This window comes from Pinus tabuliformis, chromosome Q (assembly GCF_031772625.1).
Source record: "Pinus tabuliformis cultivar Carrire ecotype Pingquan chromosome Q, CPIR1, whole genome shotgun sequence".
NCBI lineage: Eukaryota > Viridiplantae > Streptophyta > Pinopsida > Pinales > Pinaceae > Pinus > Pinus tabuliformis.
Window position 1 is genome coordinate 287,193,589 of NC_142296.1, and position 8,322 is coordinate 287,201,910.

The 8,322-nt window shown below is 36.4% G+C and overlaps 1 pseudogene; it reads left to right on the forward strand.

The window, feature by feature from the left end:
- The first annotated feature begins 2,430 nt into the window (after window positions 1-2,430).
- Window positions 2,431-6,096, forward strand: LOC149219356 (UDP-glucuronic acid decarboxylase 4 pseudogene; annotated as a pseudogene).
- Window positions 6,097-8,322: the final 2,226 nt, after the last annotated feature.

Consider the following 8,322-nt stretch of genomic DNA (forward strand, 5'->3'; position numbering starts at 1 on the left):
CCAGTGAGAGCCACTCCCACAATATACATCAATGAATGCATTTAAAAAAAAATAAAATTGTGCATTGTAAAAAAAAAAATATACTTCTACTGTCAATATATAAAATATTTTCGCTTTTCGTGTTAATGAATAAAATTGCACTGTAATAGAAATATTCTGAAGAAAAAAAAGTGCAATTCTGGTCAATAATGCAGTTCCGGTAAAAAATGCAACATGGAGGGAGGAACGTATTGGAGGGAGCATCTTACTGGAGGGAGCAGCGATAGCATGGAGAGGAGGGCCGTATGGAAACAACACATATTACATAGCAGAGAGTTGCTGGAAAAGGCTAGAGATAGCAACGTATACACTAAGTCGCATTCGAAATGTTGCAAGAATGCTTCTATAGGCTAGATAGCGCACGAGCACTGTTGGCGGCCTCATAAAACAATGCGTTGTGAAGTAAGGAGAAATCTAAGCGGAGTGGTATGGGAGCTGCAAGGGGAGGTACACCAAGCTTTACACCAGTTATCATGTAGAGGGCAGAGAACTAAAGAATATGGTAAACTGCAGGACAAATTTATGAAAAAAGGTAGAAGGGAGTTACAATGGGAGACTGCAATGCCAAAAATGGAGCTGGCTCTGATACCATATGGCAGAATGTAGGACAAATTTATGAAAAACGGTAGAAGGGAGTTACAATGGGAGATTGCAATGCCAAAAATGGAGCTGGCTCTGATACCATATCAGGCCAGGAGGTAACTCCTCAAATGAGATTATATTATCCATTTAGGTAGTTCATAGTTATATACATGAGGGAGTGACTATTGAGTTTCATCTCCTGATGACTCTCCATTTTCTCTTATTATTTATTTACACTATTTACAATTGTTCACCCAATCCCTATAATTAAGTGTCAATAGATATATTCACCATGATTGTGGAATGCTTTGATTACATGAATAGAAATAATGGATTAATTGTTTGATATGATCCACCATGGTTATCATAATTATTCCCATAGCAATAGTGGTTTTCAATGGGAGCGTTGGGCATTGTGGTGTAAAATAGTTGAAAATAATTAATATTATTTTGTATTAATGGAGAAATGGTTACACAAGTTGTAACGTATCTCCCTAGTTTAGGATTTGTTCCTAGAGTTTAGGAGTTTGGTTGCAACTTCCTGAGTTCTAGTAAAGTACTTAATGATGTAATCGCTCATTTGATGTAAGTAGAGTGTACGGAGAGAGTTCTCTTTGTTTTGAGTGCAGTTTCTAGGTGCAGTACTCACTTGAGAGCTGCAACTCCTTCTTTTTTAATTCAAGTCTGACTTTTATCTTGGTATCAGAGCACAGAGTATGGATAGCCTTAATTTTTTTTTTAGGATGCATCATTGATTACATAACTGTAGTGGCGGTGGAGTGTACAGAAGCATTCGTAGAATCAGGTGGACTGCAGTAACACCTGAAGACGGGTCTCAGATGACTGATCATCTCTGGGCAGAAAATAGGGTTGGTGTGGTTTCATCGCGAACAGTTGCACCATTTTTGAGCGGAAGAAAGGGTTGGCACTGTTTGTTAAGGAACAATCACACCATTTGGCGCGGTTTTGAGAGATATAATCGTGCCAGCACGCCAGGAATTGCTATTGGCGTGGAAAATCAAGCCTTAATCGCGCCAATTTCGTAAGACGCATTGATTTTGTTTTCCGCGCGGGTATTTCACCGTTGAGAAGCGCCAACCTCTTTCTCTTTGGAAAATCTGCAATTTTTTGCAAATCGGCCTTTGCCCGGTGGTGGCACTTTGAAATTTCAGATCTGTTCGGTGGTAGCAGATTGGATTTGCCCGGTGGTGGCGCATTGGAGTTTTTGATTTGTTCGGTGGTAGCAAATCAGATTTGCCCGGTGGTGGCGCATTGGAGTTCCTAATCTGTTCGGTGGTAGCAGATCGGATTTGCCCGGTGGTGGTGCATTGGAGTTCCTGATCTGTTCGGTGGTAGCAGATCGGATTTGCCCAGTGGTGGTGCATTGGAGTTCCTGATCTGTTTGGTGGCAGCAGATCGAACTTGCCCGGTGGTGGCTCATTGAAGACTTATTCATCAGAGGATCAGATATTTTATCAGTCCAATATGAATAGCAGTGATGAGTACTCTCTTAAGCCAGAAAAGACGTGGTCTATTATCAGGCCAGTAGATTATTTCCTCAGGGAGCAACAGCTGTTGTTTATTTTGATAGGAATTTCCATCGCCATCGCATAGACTTTCTTTATCCTTCAGCCTAGTTTTTTGGCTTCTAATGTTAATGAAAATGGAAGGTTTGTGCCCGACAAACCTCATCGGGTTGTTTATGAGATTCCTATTTCCCGGTTTGCTCAGTATCATTCGGGTTTGATGGTGAATTCGGGGGCTAAAGTGCCCCTAGGTTTGAAGAGAAAGTCCCTGCAAGTTGTCGTGATGGGTGGAGCTGGCTTTGTTGGTAGTCATCTACTTGACAGGCTCATGGCAAGAGGCGACAGTGTTATTGTTGTCGACAATTTCTTCACAGGAAGGAAGGAGAATGTTTTACATCATTTTGGCAATCCGAGGATTGAACGGATAAGGCACGATGTTGTGGAACCCTTATTGTTGGAGGTTGATCAGATCTACCATTTGGCTTGCCCCACTTCCCGTGTGCATTACAAACACAATCCTGTGAGGACTATCAAAACCAATGATATGGGAATCTTGAACATATCCAAACTTGCCAAGCGTGTTGGGGCAAATGTTGAGGTTCGGATTGTTCGAATTTTCAATACATATGGTCCGCGAATGTGCCGTGATGATGGTCGGGTTGCAAGTAATTTTGTTGCTCAGGCTTTGCGCAAGGAGCCTTTGACAGTCTGTGGAAATGGGAAACAAACACAAAGCTTCCAGTTCATTTTTGATCTGGTTGAAGGCCTTATGCGACTTATGGAGGGCGAACATTTTGGTCCTTTCAATCTTGGGAATCCTGGGGAATTTACAATGTTAGAACTAGAACAGGTTGAAGAAGGAAATGATGACTCTAATAGTGATTGGGACATTCCATTGTTAATGGAAGAAAACAATGAGGAAGATGAAGAGCAGGAGTAGAAACAAGAAGAAGAAGTAACAGGAAATGTAATCAATAATGCAACCCCAGAAAAGGCTGAAATAGACAAAAGTTTATCATGGTATGAAATAGACAGATTTGAGGTAAGTCCCCTACCAAGGAGATCAAGTATGAATACTCGATTACCTTCTAAATTGAAAGACTATGCATTAATGTCAAAGTTTTTAAACATTGTAGAACCTGCAAATTATGAGGAAGCAAGTAAATCTGATGCATGGAGGGCTGCAATGTATGAGGAAATAGAATCAATAAACAGAAATCATACTTGGGATTTGGTTGAATTGCCTGAATGTAAAACCCCCATAGGATGCAAATGGCTGTATAAACCAAAAATAAATGCAGATGGGAGTATAGAGAAACTTAAAGCTAGACTGGTAGCAAAGAGTTACTCACAGCAAGAGGGAATAGATTTCAATGACACCTTTGCTCCTGTAGCCAAATTAAACACCCTTAGAATGCTAATTTCCTTAGCAACAAAACACAAATGGTAGCTACACCAGCTAGATGTCAAGTCTGCATTTCTGAATGGTGACTTGAAGGAAGAAATTTATTTAGTATAGCCTGAAGGTTTTGTGAAAAAGGGGCAGGAACATCTCGTGTGTAAATTGAAAAAGGCACTTTATGGTTTAAAACAGGCACCCAGGTCGTGGTATGAGAAAATTGACTCATTTTTTGTACATCATGGCTTTCATAGGAGCTTGAATGATCCAAATCTGTATACCAAGTTTAATAAACAAAGACAAATTATTTTGATTTCTTTGTATGTAGATGATATGATCATAACAAGGAATGCTAACAATTTGATCAAAGAAATCAGATGTCACAAGTGTATGAGATGGAAAGACTCTAGACAAACCTTTCTTACTCAAGGGAAGTATGCCAGAAGCTTGCTGGAAAGGCTCAGAATAGAGCAGTGCAGATCAGCAGCAACACCATTACAGCAGAACTTAAAGTTGAGCAGTGACGACGGTACTAAAGAGGTGGATGCAACCATGTACAGACAGCTAGTTGCCAGTTTGATATATCTGACTACAACTAGACCAGATTTGGCATATTTTGTTAGTGTGTTGAGCCAGTTCATGTCAAAACCACTCGAAAGTCATTGGGTCGCAGCAAAAAGTGTGTTGATGTATATTAGTGGTACTAGTAATTATGGCATTTTGTACACTGACACTTCAGATGTTATTCTAGCAGGTTTTTCAGATTCTGATTGGGCAGGTAACTTGGATGATCGAAGATCTATCACAGGTTACGCATTCAACATTGGATCCAGGGTCATAGCATGGAGCAGCAAAAAGCAGAGCACTGTAGCTCTGCTTCATCGAGAGAAACAACAGTCAAAAGAGATATGTGTTGAATATTGTAAAACTTGTGATAACATGGTTGATATTTTTACTAAGCCTCTTGGGCATGTAAAGTTTGAATTGTTTAGAGGGATGCTAGGAGTTTAGGATAATCCTTTCTCCATTAAGGGGGGAGTTGAAAATAATTAATATTATTTTGTATTAATGGAGAAATGGTTACACAGGTTGTAACGTATCTCCTTAGTTTAGGATTTTTTCATAGAGTTTAGGAGTTTGGTTGCAACTTCCTGAGTTCTAGTAAAGTACTTAATGATGTAATCGCTCATTTGAGGTAAGTAGAGTGTACGGAGAGAGTTCTCTTTGTTTTGAGTGCAGTTTCCAGGTGCAGTACTCACCTAAGAGCTGCAACTCCTTCTTTTTCAATTCAAGTCTGATTTTTATCTAAAACACACACATTACATTGAGCTTGGTTGGCTTATGCCTAATTCTACACAGATAAAAATCATAATTTGAATGACCAAATGTCTTGCAATAGAAATGTTGTTAAAATAGGTTTATTGAGTATTTCTCCACATGGAATTACAAAGGACACAATTGAAGTGCGATTAGTCCAAGAATTAGTGTGAATGACAACAAGGACGTTCTAATCTTGAGACAAATGTGCATGGAAAGAGACGAAGCATGCTAGAATATGATTGATCTTACATTGATTGCGTTGTTGAGAATGAGAAAAACTAGTAGGTTCGATTATAGAAGTGACCCGTGCATTGTATTTATGGATCAAGGTCGATATGGATGTTTTACATTGTTGACTGGTCACTGTATTTATATACAGTACGTTGAGATTTGAAGGGTTTGCATATAGCTTATATATGTGCATATGAAGAGTGAGTTTGCACTGATTGTAAAGTAGTGTGTATATTGAGTTATAGAGTGCAGAGTACAATGGGTGAGAGGATTGTGAGTGTGGTTCGATGAACGATATCATAGATCATGCTTGTAGTTGTTCGTTGAATATCTTGTGTGTATGGTAGTAGAAAGAATTCCATATATGAATGCCTCTTCTGCACCTTATAGTTGGATTGTCTTGTCTGGGGGGCAATATTGGTCTTTCGAGGTTTTATTTGGGATCTGTTTTAGCAGATTTGCTTGTGGCTCGATCCACGTTTCTTCATATACTTTCATGCATTTACTTATGTAATTTCCATATATGAATGTTTCTGCATATGCTTCTTGCATTTGCACTATATAATCTTCTTATATGAATATATTTCGCTTTTTCTTCTGAAAAAAAAAAAGAAAAAAGAAAAAAATAATAATAATATTAGTAGAAAGAACTTGTACGCTATAGGAAAGGCAATGTGATGGATAGACTGTTATTGGAGTGTAAATTTCATGTAAGAGTGATGAACGTAGTAGACAAATACAATGAGAATGGGAGCGACGGTTGATTGATCATTTTTGTGCGTGAGATTGATGACTTGAAAAGTGCATTGAAGCATATGTATGCAGAGGAGAAGCTTCGATGTGCACGAGATCTATTACAGAGGTTGATATAAAGAATAACTTATGTATATATCTGTAAAATAGAATTAATTGTGCAATGAAAAAGTTTGTAGCAGAGGTTGTGGCAGAGTATTGGTTATGTTTGTATTAGTTGATTTTCTTGTTTTACAGGGATGCTAGAACAGTTTATTGTAGTTATTTTTATTGGGTTTTATTATGGATGTTGTACTCATCTTCTTCGTAAAAACTGATGTGTTTGGGTGAACTTCAAGAGCTTATGCTTATGCCATGTAATACTGCTACGGTAAGGGCTTGAGGTTATGTTTCAGATGGGTGGCTATTTTTTGTCATGTGTAAGAATGAGGTTGTATATGGCTGGTATATTGACAGTAGAGCATTCAGTCATAGTATATTGTTGCTAGGTGTGTAGATTCATTGAGTTAGGGTTTGTAATGTTATTTTTATATTGGGGCTTGTGTGAAATATTTTGAAATGAGGTCTATCGAATTTGAGGAGGTTGGGGGTTTAGGCAAGTGGTGCCCTGTGAAGACAGGGTATTGGCTTTGTGTTGTTGGTGGCCAGCGAAATTTTGTATGGGTGATTACTTGATTAATAAAAAAAAACAACAAGAAAGTGGTTTTTGTCCCTTGGAGATTTCCACCAACAAAACATGATCTGATGTGCATAAATTTCTTGTTGTATCACTCTTTAATATTATTCTACGCTCAAATCTACTAATATTATTATATGTATTGTTATTTAGTCAATTGATAAAAAAATTTCAAAATGGAATAAACATTATTACCACTGATTCACCCTTTTTACTAGCGATATGATACCATAATTATTATAAAAAAATTATAATTTTAAAACAATTACATTTCTATAATTTAATAAACTAAAATATTATTATAAATCTTAAATTTCGCATCTAAAATATTAAATATTTATATATTTCATTTAAAATATTTTTTTATACTTCAAAAGTCAAAATCATAAATTCTAAGTAGGTTATATACGATGTTTTTGATATATAGCCATACTTTTAGTCTAAGATTAATATTTATAATATTGAATGGAATTTTTTTTAATGTGTAAAACCAATTCAAAGTCAAGTCTACACCACCACAATTAGCGCTGAAATCAAGTTCTATAGCCCTTTATCAAATTTAATAACCAACCAGCCCTTTGTGAAGTTAATAATAGCCATACAGGTTAAATTTGCTGTTTTACTTTCTTTTCCACGTACTCAAAATTACTCGTTAATCGCCTTGACGGCGGGGACCGATGCGTTGTATTTTTGAAGACATTGTACACACTTGAGCAAAGGAACACCGACATTGGGATTATGACCCTGCGCCCTTCGCTTTTCAATCGCTGTCTCTCTCTTTGAAACAATTACAAGAATATAACTCTGGTCTAAGTTCAATGTAAAAGAAAGACAATAATTCTATTTCATATTTTCATATCTATTAATTATAGTTTTAAATATTTTTTAAATTATGATTTCAAAAGTTTTTAATATAAAATGATATTGTAAGATAATTATTGATTTTAAATGTTTAGGTATATTTATTAGGATAATAATTATAATAATTTAAATAGATAATTAATGTGTGAATGTAATTTGTATTTAAAATTTTCGCTTTGGTATTTAAAATTTTGGTTTTTACTAATTATATATCATTTTTTTTAAATATCTAGTTTAATTAAGAATGGGAATTAGATTTAAGTATATTAAATTAGATGGAAAATAAATAAATTTAAAAGGAAGATCCACGAGTAATGACAAGTACATTTAGAAGAGTCTAGTATGAAAATACATTGAAAGTATTTAGAAGAGTCTATGAAATACATTGAGATCCTTCATTGAATTGTACCTTGTAGAAGTATTTTTAGCTGTGAATTATTCCCATTAGATCCTATACCTTTGTTGGAGCATACAGCTAAACCAATGACAAACAACAGTAGATACACATTATAAAAGAGACACAGGGTTTAACGTGGTTCACCCAACCATTCTGGGCTACGTCCACCAAACATAGGCATAGGCAATCTTATTAATCAAACAGGAGATTACATAATTAATCAAATCCTCACAAACTCTCACCACACCCAAACCATCCATATGGATACCTATTTTATAGCAAGGAGAATCTAACTGCCTCATAAATCCTCTCACATCAAATTTAGGATGCATTAACTCTCTCCCAACAACCTGGAGCTAATCTAGCAACAAATTCCTATTGTTGTCACACACTGAGATTTTTGCCTATTTTATTTAAAACAGAAAATCTCAACAATCTCCACCTTGACAACAATTAGCCTGATGCCCTGTTTGTTTATTATTTTATCTTTTCTGCAAGCCAAGAGAAGCCAAACACCAGCATAGCTTCTCTAACAAAA